The sequence below is a fragment of the Pleurodeles waltl genome, chromosome 8, assembly GCF_031143425.1.
Source record: "Pleurodeles waltl isolate 20211129_DDA chromosome 8, aPleWal1.hap1.20221129, whole genome shotgun sequence".
Taxonomy (NCBI): Eukaryota; Metazoa; Chordata; class Amphibia; order Caudata; family Salamandridae; genus Pleurodeles; species Pleurodeles waltl.
Window position 1 is genome coordinate 1,193,240,811 of NC_090447.1, and position 17,966 is coordinate 1,193,258,776.

The 17,966-nt window shown below is 40.8% G+C and overlaps 1 protein-coding gene across 1 annotated transcript in view; it reads right to left on the bottom strand.

The window, feature by feature from the left end:
• Positions 1-17,638, bottom strand: part of LOC138250515 (fibrinogen-like protein 1) — a 227,151-nt gene extending 209,513 nt beyond the window's left edge. Inside the window, exon 1 of the mRNA XM_069205465.1 lies at positions 17,521-17,638. The gene's annotated coding sequence lies outside the window, so the exon portion shown is untranslated. The remainder of the gene's footprint in view (positions 1-17,520) is intronic.
• Positions 17,639-17,966: the final 328 nt, after the last annotated feature.

The following is a 17,966-nucleotide window of genomic DNA, read 5'->3' on the forward strand; positions in this document are numbered from 1 at the left end:
TCACCTCACCTACAGTTTGTTGTGGCATGCTTCATCATTGTTGACCTGTCCATGACAAGGTAGATTATTGCTACTTTAACAGATTCAGCAAGTCCTGGGACACCCAAATACATTTTGACATGATAAAATCAGGGATCCAGATGTATTATAAAAATATCTTACACTCGGTATGATTAAAAAAACAATTGTAAGATGTTTGGTGAAAATCATTGTTTCATCCATCCCTAATGCCTTGCCAACATGTTTTGGCAAAATTACGTGCCCAAATAGATCACCAACTTTCTTCAGACCTCCTATAATCCCTACTTAGTATGTATTCATACCATGCAATAGAATGGGGTATAGAGGTCTCATATCTGTTTCTTAAGGTTTTTCTTGTACCTGCAAAGATATTTGGTTTATAACAGCAATTGTTAAAATATTTTTTATTATTATTGGGTTTCACTGCTAGTGTGATCTTGTGTGTGTTGCACATTCACACATCAATGCAACTTATCCTATTTTAGGACTTTTGGATTTTCCTTGTCATGATGTGGGTGGGGGGGCACCTCCCTGCAGTCACACAACCCCCCCCAAGCCCTCCCACAAGAGCTGGTCTTTTGTCTTGTGAGTATTCAATATCCTGGGCCTGTTTCTCTCTGAGGGACACTAGCAATGTTGTTGGTAGGTGGGCCACATAGACACCAGTAAAATATAGTCGCTTAGGTGTTTTGTATGTCATGACCTTTCTCTCACACCTGGTCACTTCAATTACATTAAACCCTCATAGACTTCTAAATAGACTCCTCCATCTACTGACCTCACTGCACAGAATTTCTCAATTATCATGTTGGGCATGCAATGGCTCAGAGAAAACTGTAAAAATACAAGATGTAAGGGGATAATAACAATGCATTTTTTCAGTCTTTAGTAGTCTTGAGTACCTTCTTATTGAAGTACAAGCCAATTTAAAATAGCATGCACTGTGTACAAAGCTGTGCATCTTGAAACCTCAAAATACTTGTCACAAAAAAGAGGCCCGTATTTACGAAAAAATTACACATAAGCTATGATGCACCACTTTTCTTGTGCCCCCCCACCACTGCCCACTAACGACACCATGGATGCACACCATGGTGGCCGTTAGCACCATAGCATCAACATTTTTGATGCTATTGTGGTATTTTGCTACACTAGCGTCGAAAAATGTGATGCTAGTCAGGCAAAGTGCAAGGAGGCCCATAGGTTACTATGGGAGCGTAATTTTAAGGTCTTTTAAATTTCACTCCACCATTTTTGCGGGCCTCCAAGCGCCAAAATGCCCCACCTACATACATTATGCCTGGTGCAGGCATACTATGATGCAAGGGATTACAAAGTGCTGCAATGCATGCTTTGCACTACTTTGTAAATATGGCACGGCAGAAAAGCCACTTTAGCGCCACCTTAGCGTAAATAAATTATGCAATGGTAGCACTAAGGTGGCGCTAGGGGCTCTTAAATATGCCCCTAACTGTCTTAGGAGACATTCACTCTCTAAAAAGAACTGAATCCATCCTCCTTGAACCGCCTCAGTTCAATAAACAAAGAATCATGTCCATCTCTTTTTCAGGAAGTGCTTCAACTTTCGCTTCAAGAATGACTTTGTTCAAGAAGATGGAGGCCCTCCCATCCAAAAAGGCTACACATTGCCATGAAGATTTATCAGTTTTCTATTTTTATCAATTACAATCGTTCTCATTGAAGGGACCACTGTTTAGGGAAGTTGAATAGGTATCACCGCTGGTGATAACTCCCTGCTAACCTGTCTCTGGCTAAGAATGATACTCCTTTTTGTACCAGTTGTTGTTTTTCAAATGCAAGAAAGACTTTAGCCACCGCCTCATGGAGCTTATTGCCACTCATGCTAGAGTGGCTAAACACTTTCTTTTGCTGGGAGATTTCAATTATCACGGAGAAGACCTCTCAAAAACTGGGGTAGCTCAATTTATTTCTGATAGTGGTTCACTAGGTCTTAACCAAAAATTCAAAGGTCCTACCGATACGGCCAGACACAGTCTAGACATTATCTTTACGAATATCAATGACCCCCTCATTAGCTCTTCCTTGACAGATCATTTCCTAATCCAGTTCCAGGTGTCTAGAAATAATGTGACAGTTAAACTGAGATCCGAAGGCCTGAAACCTTTTGGTAAGTGTCGCCTAATGTTGCCGGATTCCTTCTTCAAGGCCTTTAAGTAGCCATTGTCTTCTTCACATTTTAATGCTAATACTGTATTATCCCAATTCAGCAGTTCTTTAAAGCAAGCTCTTGACAATATTGCTTCTGTGAATCACAGTTTGACTCTACCCGCCAGGTCCTGTGCTGCATCGTATTCCTTGAAGCTTAGACAGGAGAAAGATGTAAGTAAAAGGTTAGAAAGACGCAGGCGAAAAAACGGTTCCTACAGTGACAAAGTTGCCTTTAGATCAGGGCTCACTTCTTACCATACGCATATTAAAGAAACCAGAAAATCTTAAATATTTTCTCTATAGAGCTAGCTGGGAATTTTTCAAAAGTTCTTTTAAAAATTCTAAATGATTTTATGAACCCTCTTGCCTGCTCTCAAACTATTCCTGCTTCTCAGGAACTGTGCAATGCCTTAGCTGACTTGTTTGAGAATAAAGTCAATCTGATTTATTCGTAATTTATTTTGTCTACAGCACTCTCCTGGGAGACTCTAGTTTCTTAACTAACACCCGCTGTCAAAGGGATAACTGTGAACTGGAAAAGTTTGCTTATTTCTCACTCCGGCAGATCCAACAAGCTTCAGCTAATGCCAAATTGGGTTTGCCCTTGGATCCATGCTCCACTTGGATTGTGGCTCTGCTCTTGCACCAGCTGGCTCCAATAGTGAGGACAGTGTTAAATTTATCCATTGACTCTGGCAGCGTCCCTCATGCTTGGAAGACAGCTCAGGTTGTCCCCGTTCAAACAAAGCCTAATGTTGACCCTTTGGGTCTATCTAATTACTATCCTATATCCCTGCTTCCACTTCTGGGTAAATCTTTGGAGGGTGTGATAAAGTCGCAATTGTCAGCCTATTTAGAGGCCAATAAGATCCTTGACCGCTCTCAGTCCAGATTCTGGGCTGCACATAGTACAGAGACAGCCCTGGTCACAGTGATAACCTTCATTAGACTATCTTTGAATAAAGGCATCCCACCTATGTTGGTCTTATTAGACTTATCGGCTGCCTTTGACACTGAGTTTCATCCCAGACTGATTCAAAGACTATCCGAAATTGGTATTTCAGGGGGTGCCTTGAAATGGTTGCAGGATTTCCTCAGTAATAAGTCACAGAAAGTTTCATTAGGCCTCTTTAAGTCCCGTTCTATGTCTATTGACAAGGGTATACTTGAGGACTCCAGTCTTAGCCCTACCTTATTTAACATATATGTAGCCCCCCTTGCTGATATAGTTAGTTCCTTTGGGTTCAGCATGATTTCATATTCAGAGGACACACAGCCGATGGTCTTCTTTGATAAGAACTTGGAGATCACTAGGAATTCATTTTTCATTGGCATGAAGGCTATTGCTGGTTGGATGGCTACCAACTGTCTACAGTTGAATGCCTAGAAAACTGAGATCATGCTATTCAGCAAAGCCCAGCAATCTTGGTTGTCGGACTAGTGGTCATCCGATCTGGATCCAGCCCCCACACCCAAGCTGGTAGTCCAAAACATAGGTCTAAAAATTGACCTTTCACTTTCGTTGAAAGATCATGTTGCCACCGATAGTGGCAGCCGTTTCAACACCATACACCTATTAAGGAAGGCTTTCCCCTTTCTTGCAACATCTTCTAGGAAAACTTTAGTTCAGGCCCTGATTATAAGCAAACAGGACTAGGGCAATGCTCTCCTTGCTGCTGCATACGAAAATCTGCTAGCAAAATTACAAGTGGTCCAAAACAGGTCTGCCAAGTTTGTTTGCAACCTCCCTGCCAGTGCTGCTTCTGAACCCCTACTGGGAGCCCTTTACTGGCTCCCCATTAAGAAAAGGTGATTTTTTTAAATTTACTGTCTAGCCCACAAAGCTCTGATGGGCTAGACAGCTCTTACCTAGCCCAGAAGCTTAAATGCTACTGTCCCGCTAGGGATTTACGTTCCAAGGGCAGGTTTTTATTGCCAGTTCCCCACATTTGTTTGATGGGAAGTCAGGGAAGATCTTTTATCTACCTGGCACCATTGTACTGGAACAATCTACTACTTCATGTTCCTTCCTGTTCTGATTTTATTAGGTTCAAGGAATTGCTCAAGACTGCATTGTTTTAGGCGGGTGTCTGTGTACTGACTGTATCTGTTCTAACGCTGAGATACAACTTCCGGAGTGATTTGCATACTTTATAAGCCTTATTAACCTAACATTACAAGTTTGTTGCCTCAGGTGAGGAGCTCTCACACACTTTTGTTGGATACAGGTTATATCTAAAAGTGCTAGCAAATAAATGTGATACGCCCCTGGACCTCAACTGGAATAAGATGTTTACTGTTCACTCTGTTGCAACATGCCCCATTACACTATAGACTCACAAAATAATGTTCTGGCTTTGGAACACAGAAATGTTTTCATTCTTAAAAGTAATATTGTGACTTTCAAAGCATTGGCAGGATCTCCACATTTTTGTCTAGGAAGGATTTAAGCTTTGTGTCTTGAACAATTAGCTTGAAGTCATCCACTTGCCAGTTAGAGTGAGCTATAGCATGCTCATGGAACCGAAGGATGATGATTATCTTTTTTGCACCATCACATTAGTTCTATTAATGGTTTAATCACCTCAAAGAATCCATATTTCACTGGACTAGTATAGATCTTTAACTTTTGCCACTTATCCTTGCAAAGTAAAAGAATGGGTCTCTGTAATAGTCAGGGTTGTCATTGTTAATGTGCAAACATTATTAATAAACATTGCAATATTAAAATATAGTGTGAAATAACATATAATAAAAGGTTGTTTGAAAATTGTGTACTAATAAATGAAAATGTGTAGCTGATATGGTGGACACCATAAACAACATTCATATGTATGAAAATAACTATCTAATGAAAATGTATTTTGTTTATTCATAATTACATGTACTAAAAATGAATATTAATATGTACTAAAAGAATTAATAGTTTAAATATTATGAAATGTTTTATTCTTCACCTTTTAGCATTGGTTTTAAAAAGGCATTACGTAGTAGTAATTTTCCAGAAGCAATGTTTTAAAACTGTTAAGGCTGCAAAAGGATGTTTCTATAACTCACACATTGTGGAAAAGTTATGTTCTTATGTTGTAACATTTGTCTGTCTTCCTGGGATGAGATAATGTGTACCCTGAAACAATAGTCTTCAGTGCTCATCTATAACCTTCAACAATTGTATTCTACTGAGGAAACTGGTGACTGCAGTGAGAGATGATGATCAAATCGTGAATGGAGAAAATTAAGAAAGGATACTTCTGGAGCGTGGAATAATTGTAATTGCCTCTGACCTAAACCACCCCATAGACTGACCAATAGAAACATAGCTAGTTGCTTTCTAGGGATTTAATATAGCAAAATTCAGAGGATGAAAGAGAAGTTCTTTTCAGTTCCTTGAAGTTCTCAGCTGTCTGCAGATCTTCTTGTACTCTACTAGTGAAAAGATGTGCTCCTGTTTCTTAGCTCTTTGCCTATGATTCTGTCAGTTCAGAAGATGCTCCACTGATGAAGACATAGCTGCTCGCTGATCCATTTAGGAGATGTATAATCAAACCTGCATTTGTCTTTCTTGCAGATTTTTTTGTTTTCTCTCTTTAGAAAACCCAACCACTATTTTTGGTGAGCGCCATAGCCAGATGCTTTCCAAATTAATTTTTGTCTTCTTTTTTTTTTTTTTTGCATGAAGTCCAAACATGCTTATTGAATTATATTATTAGTTAAGGATGTCTAAATCTAAATTCAACTGTTTCATACAATTTGATTATAAATAATTCATCTGCAATAGCTAATGAATTCTGTGTCTATCATTCATCTGTTACTGTCATTATTCTGCATGGTGGTTCTTGAATGTTTAATCATAAATATTCTGTCAAGGTTAAGATTCTTCAGTAGATTTGGTCAGTTTGTATTGTTTCTGTAGTTATATCATTTTGTCTTGCGTTTGGTTTACGTGATTTTAGCATTGTTAATCTAAATGGCAGTAAATGTTTGAACTTCATTAAACTGGTGTTGTGATTTATGGCCACATAGGTCATGGTGCGTATAAATTACTGACTCCGATATTGAAATTGATGTTTATTGATTTAATCTTATTGATGTTGACTATTACAATGGTATCTCACTCCTATCTGAGTCCAAAGATTTGTGTCGACCTCTAAGGGTAATTGCTGGTTACCCTATATATGTGTCACCTTATAAATAAATTATCAAAAGGAATATGAGGCTGGGCATGCCCAAATCATATCTGCAGTATATTCAGAAACTCCTGATCAAGTTATCTAAGAACAGCATGAAGGGGAACAGCAAACCTATATAGGGGTTTAGGACTAAGCCTAAAAACATCAGGCAGGTGGCACAATTTGTCCCTAAACCGTGGTATGCTTTTTTGGGGAAGAAATCAAATTGTCCTAAGTCAATTAAAAGGGCTGGTGTATTAACTGATGTCTGTAAAAATGTTAATGTGTAAAAGCATTTATGTATTACTTTTCTACATTGAACTTGTATACAATGTTGTAAATTCACATGTGGAAATACTTAGCAAGTACTACAGGTTTTGAAGGACAATGGAACTCTTTGTGAATTTGAGAAAAATCTAAAAATTGCCCCAATCACAGAGGTAACTCCATATTTTTGCCAACTTGGCTGTAGCTCCATAGTCACATTTTCAGTAGCCTAACATTACAGCTACATAAACACCTTCATACATTGGTAGGGGTTTGCAGGTCATACAAAAAGCACATCATAGTCTACCATGTGAAAACTACTGAAAGACTAAGACGGGTGGCAGTGCCTGTTTCAAGCAGCATGCCAAATACATCATTGATGGTCTGTGGTTCAGCTGGTTTAGTTGCTAACTTCCCCGGATCACGACTGAGATGAGCTGAGCTAATCAATTTGGTCTAGGTGGCTCTTTGGTAGTTTTTATAGCCATTTGAGACAATGCAAACAGAGTTGTTGAATGATTGCTGAAGGTGATGATACTCTTCCTTTAATCTTAGAGTTTCTGATATTGAACCCGTTTTTACCAAACCATTGTAAACCTTTGGAAAAGAATGGCTTATTTTCCCTCAAAGGTCCCCTTTTTATACAACTGCAGACCTGCACTTGATTTGCTATGAATATACCTGTTCTAGTTAATTGCATATTGATTTCACCTTGACAAAATTGTTATATAAACTTTCCAAAATATCCTGTAAATATTAATATATTTTAAAACCAGGATAATCACAATGACACACAGTGTATGGAGAATATGAGCACACCCACAAAAAGGGTCATGCGTTGGATATTTTAGTTATGTCAATGCCAAACTGCACTATTTACTCACCTGGTCAGATAGGCAGTGATAACAACAGCAACAATAATGATTATAATGACATTTATGATTTATAGGACATTTTTCTACAGTGCTGATCTCTTGGCACTTTATAATATAATGACCAGGACATTTTCGAAAGGAGTGGGCTCATAACACTATATGCTAACAGCAGGCACTACTTTTACCCCACTTAACTGGTCTCATTTCATCTCTTCAGAAAATCATACCTAATAGATCCTCCTGTATTCTGAAATGTGGCACACAGATCGGAAGTGAGAAGTAAGTATGAGGAGCTATGGAACCTACAGATATTGTAAACTCACAGAATCTCAGGTTTTGCAACAAAAAACAGTCAATCGCTTCCATAGGCAGCTTTAATGCTTTTAACTAGACTCTAGGACAGATAAAGTTGTCAACAACGGGTTGTAATGGGTTGCCAGAAGACTTTGTTTAAATCATCAAGTTAGGAGGAAGAAACTCTCTCACATTGATAGGTACACCTTTCTGCTTACAATCTTAGTGCTGCCATAAGGCTTTATTTTCCTTTGCCCACCATCTCCAAGGTAGAGCCAACACATCATTCACAAGGTTGACCACAGTCCAGAATGTGCATACCAGACACAAAATAAATTATTTCACTACGGTGGCTTATGCACTGACCTTCTATTCAAATTAAATCAGTAAGGCCCGCAAACGTCTTTCAGAAGTCAATCTAACCCAACATATGAATCCAGAATTGGGCTGTCATCTTACAACTTCTGCACAGAAATGAAATATATTTTTTCACAATACGATTAAGAGGATTGATTAGACTCCTTCAAGGATAATTTCAGTGTTGAACTCAATGTCACCCCAGCTACTTCAGAGTAAAAAGGGGTGACCTGTAAGGCCAGGAGGCGTCAGCCGTTTGCCATCAATTATACCAATTATACAAAGAAACTTCCCTTCTTTGCCATCAATGAATAAAAGAGTTTAATTATGTTTACACCAGGTAAAAATGTAGCTTGTGAACTTTTTTATTAATCAATTTCAGTAAATTCAGAAATAGGACCTCTTGCACTATCCCCAGGTTTCAACAGAGCATGTGCTCAATTCACACTAACTGGCTTGCCAACATGGATGCAATTTGTGATATGACACACTTACTGGTAGGTCGCATTGTAAAATACCCATTCACATAGGGTTGCAAAATTACCTGCCTAATTTGCAAGTCAATGTGAATATGAATGTAGGGATGATGGCCGGCAAGTGGCAGTCTTTGCTTTACCAATGGGAAATATTTTTAAAGCAGTCCAGGTCCATTAAAGAGATAAACGCTTCTTTAAAAAAGTATTTCTTATTTGGGAACACGTAAGAAGAGCAGCAATTGATCCCCTGGACCTCAGCCTGGTACCTCTGAGGCCACTTTACACTGTTCCCAAAAGGAGGCTGTTTCCTCCACAAATCAGTTTCTACCATTACTTCAGCTGTGGTATTTCTGAATGATTTGCGACCACAACTGAGTTCACAAACCACTTATACATTTCTATGTGTCTTGGAAAGAAAAGGGGAAACCCACCTTTCATGCACCACGCTGTTTGCAATAAGGAGTCAGAAACACTTTTCTGACTCCTAAAAAGTGTTTTGTACATGGTGGTCTGCAGGTTTTGCAACAGCAAAAAATCTTAGTAAATGAGGCTCTTAACACTTTACACACTGGTCCGAGTGATTGGAAGCTCAAATCTGTAGGTCATCATCAATCTGTTTGGAACTTCAGTTTCTTTTTTTGATAGTCATTTGTTTCTCAGTTCACAAATCAGTAGTCTACTTTCTCACTGAAAACTTTTGGCAAGATCCTTTTTAGGGTTGAGCCTGCGTTGCATGCACTTGCACATGCGTTTGGCTAGCAAGACATTTTAGGGATTAATAAGGGCTCGGAGCCCCGTCCACGTGACGTGAGTGTCTTTCATTGGTTTGTGGGCTTGCCTGTTAGAATCTGCTTGATTTTATTAGTGGAAGGCACGCATACGTCATGCCTTTTCCAGTGGTTAGCCCTCCTCGAGCGCATCGACCAAGTACAGAAAACATGCGAGGCTCGCTGCTTTACATTCGGTTTGTGGACTACTTTTTCTCTATTTTCGCAACACGAACTTGCTTGGCAGAAGTCGAGCGCTTTGCATAATATAGACCCTGTTACACAGTTAATTGCACTTTTTCCGGTTACGTACATGATTTATGTCACAAGAAAAGTCCGGTTAGGAGTTTACAACGCTATTAGCTCCAACACAAGCAAACGCATGACCCGTTGCATTGCAAATGCTTGTTATTTTTCTTGTGGATGTAGAAAAACCATACCCAAAGCACATATCTCTTTGTACCCAGTGCTATGGTAATTCCCTGTTGCAAAATCCCCCTAAAGGTATGATGGCAAAGATCCAGTCGATCCAGAATTCTGCTGCACTGCTTGTCCAAAGGTTGCAGTGTCATGGCATCTACTTTCAAACGTGTGGCATTTTCATTGGTTGCCTGTACCAAAAACAATAGTCTCAAATTTCCTGTATCTTTGTTACTCAGTGAAAAATGAAGAAACACAGCTGTAACCCTATTTTTCACAGTTGAGTTTTTGTCAATATACTACATCTTGTCCGCCTTACCCTGCTTTAGCTTTTTGCCAGCTATTTTCATCTTTCACTGAGCCATGGGCCCTAGCACAAGCACAGTAACTGGGCCCCCTCACTAGGATGACATCTCTGACTGTCAGCTTCCCCTGACGCTCCTTAACTAACCTCTTTCAACAGAGTCTGCATCTGCCATATCAGAACTCACTGCCATTCTCATACATACAATACTGTATTTCGACTACCTCCACTGCATTTCTGTATGCCAAAGGCCTAACCCTAAAAAGCATTATCAAAGTCAATAGGTTTGGCAGTTCTAAAGTGCATGCACACAAAGACATAACATGCAGGGAACCCACACTACCACTGCGGTCCTCACATAGACACATCCCTCACACTCCACTCACACAGGCATATGTCTCACTCTGCACTAACACAGGCACAATTATCAACCTGTAGAGCACTTACCCTGTACTCACGCCTTTGTGGATTCACACATGCACACCCCTCAAAATACACTCCCAAAACATGGTGGCTCTCCTGCACTCACATAAGCACACTGCTTACACGAAGGTACATTGCTCAACAGGAAGGAGCAGAGTTGGGGCAGATGGTGGCATAGGAGGCACAGGTTGAGTATCTGGTGCATCTGTCGCTAGTGCAATTCAAAACTGTTGAGGGAAGTTACACTGAAGCCTGAATGTCCACTGAGGTTATCTAATCTCTCAGCAGCTGTACATGGAACAGCACTACAGACTGCATCAGTCCACTCTTTGTGGATTTTTAAGGTAGAGTCTTGGCATCAAAAAAAGTCATGCTTGCCTTCTAAAAAACAAGGTGGTGGTTTTCTTTGTAGTGCAAGCATGTGCTAAAATAAAGAAAGAAAGAAACCAAGAAAAAATACGCCAACTAAATGAAGAGGGCATGTGATTCAATAAAACTAAAATAAAAAGCAAAGCTTTGCACTGGTATGCCATCTTAAAACATTAAAAAATGATAGGGTGTCCATAATACAGTTTAAAGATGTGGCATGGTTTTGAAGCACACAGCAGTGATGCCTGGCACTTTGCATAAGAAAGTTGTGATCCAGTATCAATAGCAGCAGAACTGGTGGTACTTTCATTACTCAATTTGCACTAGTATACATTTGCAGGCCAACTACTGGGGGATGAACTAAAATAAATATATCTCCTGGGATCGGACTCCTCTGAATGCAGAGTACCACAAAGTAGGCAGGCAAAAGACTGTTACTCAGACTACCTGGCATCCTAAAGCCCAGCAGTTGTGTATTAGGTAGAGTCAAACATTGGCAACAAAGACAGTAGCTAAAGGGGGCCGATCCACTGCCCAGTTGGATGTATGCTGTTCTAAAGGGCTGAATCAATGTGCGTAAGGCACTCTGTGTGATGAATAACTGAAGTCGGCTTATCCAAAGCACATTTTCTCTATGCAGGAGTATGTATTATTTTTTAGAAAAAAAGAAGGCTGGTGAGACAGCTAAAGGTATTTTGGTCAGACTTAAAGCAGAAGTAGATAGAGCACATGAACGCAGGGGTGCTTAGCTCATATGCACAAGACATACAGTACTGGTCGAGAGCGTCACAATCCTCCTTGAAAGACATAGAACAAGCGTGGTATTGCAGGACTTATGCAAGATTCTTTCCAATATATGGAACAAGTATGATATTGCGAGGCCAGTCAGCGCAAGCTTCCTTGAAAGACATGGTCAAATGTGGTATTGCAGGGCCAGTTCAAGCTTCCTTCATAGGTATAGAGCTAGTGTGGTACTCAGGGCTAGTGCTAGCTTCCTTGCAAGACATGGGACAAGTGTGGTATTGCAGGGCCACTGCAAGCTTCCTTCATAGACAGAGACAAACTGCCTGATTTATAACTCGGCCGCCAGGTTACTCTATCACAATGGTGACAGATATCCCGTCCACTGAAATCTAAATCCCACTATATTCTATGGTATTTAGATTTCGGCAGATGGGTTAAGTGTCACTGTTGTAACGGAGTAACCCATCTGCCAAGTGTAAATTTTCCTCACACGCACCACAGGTAAAAGATAATCATTAGCAGTGCAAGGTAAGATATCTTTAAATACATAACAGGCATCAGACTGGCAGCAGCATTGAAGCTTATGTTCAGACACAGAATAACCTGAGTAAAGTATAGAGGTGGTTGAGCCACTAATGGCTCAAGGCAGATGCTGGGCTTTGTTTCAGGTCGACGTCCCCTTGAGCACTCGAGCCCAAATTGCGCTGAGCTTTCTTGTGGCTTCTACCTGCTACCCACGCTGTAACACCATGCACCAAGAAAGAAAGACAGTGCATTAAACTTTGATATACAACAGGAATGAGTAAGGGATACCAATGTAGTGGCTAAAGTACGCAATGTGAAACCAGAAAACCAGGGCACAATCCCAGATTTGCCACTTGATCAAATTGTGTGATCCTAGGCAATTATTTTATTTTATTGTTACTTCAGTTTTTTTATTATTGCATATGAGAAAACCTTGAAATATGTGAGGATGTGTGCTGTACAAAAATCTCTCCTGTGTTTGACTCAATGGACTATAATGTTGCTTTGTGTAAAATAAGAATAAACCCACATATAGGGTGCGCATGACAACTGACTTGCCTCTTAGTTTACTAATGGCATTGTTGCTGGAGTGGTGTGTTGCGCCAATAATGTTTCTAAGTTCATGCTTAAGAACTATCACTGTTAAGAAACACCTCTCAAAGCGGTGATATAATCTGATGTACTAAGAGGAAATGCTTGTCAAAGAAATATACTTTTTAAAATTTTGATTAGACTTTATCATATTTTTACATAACATTTGTTGCACAATTTTTATGTCAAATGTTCCTTTGGCTCATCATGTGCCTGGCTTCTTTGACTGAAGAAAGGGTCTCATAGCCAAGACAGACCCTTGGCTCTGCTGTCCTTGTTAACTTGTTGGCTTGCCCACCTCTACTACAGTACTGTGTGTAACAGTTACTTGAGTTACTCCTCTTGCAGTATTTTGCTCTGGAGAACAACATCTTGTTTTCCTTGATGCGGGCTGATTTACACTCATAAGGATAACTATTCCTACTTCTAGTTTTAATATAGAAGGTCTTTGCATTAAGGACCCCAAGAAGTTGTTTTAGAATTACCTGTGCATTTCTTTTTTAGCATAAAATGAAACAAACAGCGCTCAAATAATTAGTTTTACCCAGTTCCAGCACTCTGTCCTACATAGGTCTATGTTCTTTCATAAACTGATATTGTCTCCCTTCGCCCCATCAGGCTGAACACAGTGGTTATTGTGACGGTTTTCTCTTTGAAAGCCTCGCAACAGCATGAGCATAACTTCTTCTTTGACCTTTGCTGGTGGCATGTAGCCAGGGCCAGATGGCACACTCTGCATTTACAAAATTTCTGAATGCGCACTGGTCAGACATTCATTGTGCCCGCAATGATTCATTTGCAGTTCCCCCACAGGTGCTTCAGTGCAGTCTGCTGCTCAGAGTCTGACTCCTGAAGCAGAGGGAACTGGACAGAGCTAACAGCAAGCCCCAAATGCTATAAGAATTCCTTTGCCCCTAGTAAGCAGTGGTGCTGCTGCCATCAATGTTACATGACTGAACTTTTAGGGGCCTTCTCAAGCAACAACCACAATCTTTGTTAGGGTGAACCACAAAACCACTACATTAATCTGTGTGCCCCCCTCTAATAGCTTGACACAAAAGCAGTCAGGCTTAATTTAGAGGCAATTTTTAAAGTATTCATGCAGTACTTAAACAGTAATAAAGAGTCAAATATAGAAAATTATTTGACATCAAAACAACACAAATCCAATCAGCCGACCCGAAGATATGCAATTTTAAAGATTTAGGTAAGCATAGCACCTAAAAGCACGAAGTGCCACAGTTGGTTATCTGGTTGTGCGAGACTGAATGAAAATTACAAGTTCATGCCAGCAGCATTGGAGCAAGAACTAGAGACGGGGACCAGGTTAGACTTTCTTAAAAAATTACCTTCTCAAAGTGCGGCGTGAAGAGTCCAGTTTACGGGAGAGGAGGTTGTGAGGAGCAGGGAGAGCATTGTGAATAGTCATCGCTGTAGCGCGAAGAGGAGACTGGGCTTGGCGGACGGTCATCACTGTAGTGTGAAAATCTTGTCAGGCATCCGGATGGTCATTGCAGGAGCTTCTAGTAGGCGGTGACCACAGACTGTCGATGCAGTGGCGCAGAGCACAGATCTCATGTTGTTGTCGAGGGTTACTGTAGAGCAAAGAGTCAGGTTCACCGGAGGTTTGTGTTGCTGGCTGATACGGGCAACAAGAGCCAGGAGCGAATGGGTCAGTTTGTGGTCGCAATGAACTCAAAAACTTCAAGATTTCTCCTCTTCTTCACAGGAGGAGCTCAACTGATGCCATCCAAGGGTCCAGAAGCTGGGAGGCACTCCTTTAGGATCAGAAATGCAGTCCAGCAGAGGCCAACAGGGCTCAAGACGGTCCTGTTGCAGGTCCAGTGTAGCAGGTCAGCTGGGTAGTTTCAGAGAAGCCTCTGGAGCTTGTAATGTCCCTCTACCTATGAACAAGAGGTCAGTCAACTGACCCTTGGAGCCACTCTACCTGGGATGAAGGGAACAGGTCCTGTCTTTCTTTGTAGACAGCAGGGCCGACCTCAGATAGTAGAGCAGTCCTCTGGCAGCTGGGCAGTCTTTCTTCAGTAGTATCCACAGGTCCAGGAGTGCACTGAAGAGTTGTTGTGAGGATCCAATATGTATACCTGGTGCTAGCTTTGAAGTGGGAGAAACTTCTATACTTTCTCCCCACATCTGGTTCTGGAATTTCTTTCCTACCTGACCTGGTTCCAGGATGTCTGGGGTGGCAAAAGGCTAGTGTGAAATTATTTGTGTGTGCGCTAAGGCAGCACCTTGGAAGTCCAGGTTTGGTAGGTGACAGCTCCGCCCCTCCCATCAGGTCAGAATGGCCATTTCTGACTACATCATGCTTTGTGATACTGTCTGGGATGAATACACAATGGCCAGCTGACAACTACACCTGATACTGGGACCCAGGATACAGTCTGTAGGCACCAAATGGTTAGGACAAGAAAATGCAAACTTTATAAAATTGGCTTTTTCAGAATTGTGACTTAAGATCTGACTTTACTATTAACAAGGGTTTTAAGTTATAATTTCTTAGATACCAAACATGATATTTCTACCTGTTCCAATACAAAGATTATAACTGTGTATGTTTTTCACTACCAGGACAAGTAAAACTTAAACGTACCTGTCCAACTTTTTAAGCACAATGCACCCTGACCTAGGAAGTGTTTAGGGCCTACCCTAGCTGTGACTCATATGCATTAAAAAGAGAATTTTAAGCTTGTCAAAAGGTTTATTTTGCCAAGTCGATTTGGCAGTTTAAAACTGCATGCACGGTGCAGTCTCAGACCTGGTATATGTTTTAAGAGACTACTTAAGTGGGTGACACAATAAGTGCTGCAGGCCCATTAGTAGCATTCAATTTACCGGCTCTAGATATCTGGCATACCACTTTACTGGAGATTTATGAGGACATTAAATGTACCAATTGAGTATAAGCCAATTTTACCATGTTTAAAGGAGTGAGCACAAGCACATTAGCACTGGCTAGCAGTGGTAAAAGGTAGTTGGTCCTAAAGCCAACAAAAACAAATTCAGAAATACGAATGGTGAATGAAAAAAGCTTGGGGCTAACCCTGCAGAGGGGACCATGTCCAACACTCTTCTTTCTAAAATGCAAGATTTTCACATAGTTCACTTTACAAAATCCTTTTACTTTGCAGTAAGTGAAATAAAAAGTAAACACCAATCTCCATGTTAAAAGAATAAGTTACAATTTGTCAGAAAGATTGGACTGACATTTGGCCTCTATCATTGACTGAAAAGCAAATCTCACAAGATAGAATCACAATCTATAGTCATCTTTAATGCTTGTTTACCTTCGGGACTGCAGCATGGTTATTTAAGTGCACTCTCATGGTTCAATGATCTAGCACTGTTGTAGTTGGGCCCCTCCCACCAAAGGACCCCGGAGCATTGCACTGGTAGCTATGCCCCTGTTTAGAACTAATACCACATCTTAGCTGTTGGTCTGCACGGAGCCTCTGGCTTGTAATGGGATGCACCGCTGCGCCACAAGTCATTTTCATTGTCATCATCATCTACAGTGATGCTCGTATTGAATGAGCGGAAGAATTTGACACAGTTAACTGCAACATTAGGTAGATATTTCCTTTTTATAGCTCTAGTACAACCTCAGAGCTTTCCTTCAAACTCTGGTGTGTTTCTTGCGACTTTACCAGGTTCCTTGGTGCTCCTGAACACACTATCATGCCTAATCGCTGCGGACTGCCAAGACAGTGGTTTGATTCCTTCTTATTAAAGCAAGACACAATTAATTGAGTTGGGTAATTTTACTTCTTATACAGTGATGTCTATGTTTGGGACCTGTCATGGTTTCCAAATTCAATATGTACATTTGAACCAGTTCTTAAATTGAGCCGGTGGTTGCAGGTGGGGCCCACTGGCACTCATGTTTTTTTGGAGAGCTGCACTTGCTTTCCTCAAAAGAGTTTGATCAAGGGCAAGACAGCGAAAAAAGCAAAAGGAGGAAGAGAAATATGGGGAAACCATGATAAAGGGAGAAAGCAGGGATGGAAAAAGAACTTGCAAGACTGAGATAAAGGGGAGGTGTTTTGCGGTGGATTAAAGAGGCATGAGGTGTAATCAAAACTACAGAATCTTGGTACTCGGCACCCCACCTACCACAGCGGGCTTCCGAGCAAAACTTTGGGCCACGGCTCACACATCAAGCTCTAATTGAAAGCCTTTCCAGTTGCACACGTGCTTACGAAATGTAACTGTATTTCAAAGTCAACAGTTCAAACATCACATAATTGAATGTCCACATAAAACGTACAAGCTAATGAATTGATATAAAACTATCTTTCACGTAACAGAACTGAGACAGAGCAACTTTTAACTGCCTCACAAATTTCTGCTCTTGATGCGCAGCCAGCCTGACAGAAAAAAACAGTCACAAAAGCAAAATACCTAACGTACATTGTATTTATATAATAATACATGACAAAGATAATGCACTCAAAAGAGCCAATCTGCATATTCATACATTTAATTACTTGCTAGCAGCTCGGGACAGATTTAAGAATTTCATTAAGTAGCTCAGTGAAACCTTTTTCATCTGAGAGGAATGAGAGGGGGTCTGTGCGCTACACCAGGGAACAGGCCTCTCCTTTCACGCAGAAGAGGATTAATAACTAAAGTAAGGTACAGGCATGCACGTCAAACTATAAACTCATGCAACATGCAGCACAGCGGGTCGTAAAAAGCTTAGTTTACCTGTCGCCACAGACTTCCTTGTACGTTGCGTTTTCTTCTGAAAGTCGCTTCCCGGAAATGGAGGCGAAAGGATCGACGAGATGTTTTGGGTTATTTTTTAGTGTAATGACGTATTCCAGATGGTCCACATTAAGTGCAAAGTCCTTTTTGTTATGTTCAAGCAATTTCAAACATTCCTGGAAAGATATTTGAAGAATTCCATGTTGCTCCGTGATCATTCAGTTTCCGTACAATATTCTATGCTTATTTTTCCTGTAGCTGAGGTTGGGTGGCCTAGTGCTGCACCCTTACTGTCCTTTATGCACTTAAGGGCATATTTCAAGGCCCGTGCGCCGCCAGTGCAGGCCCATATCTACACTTTACGTGACTTTTCATGGCCTTGTAAATATGGTGTAAGGCAACGCAGCGGAAGTCACTGCGATGCCTTACACTGTGTCAGGGAGGTG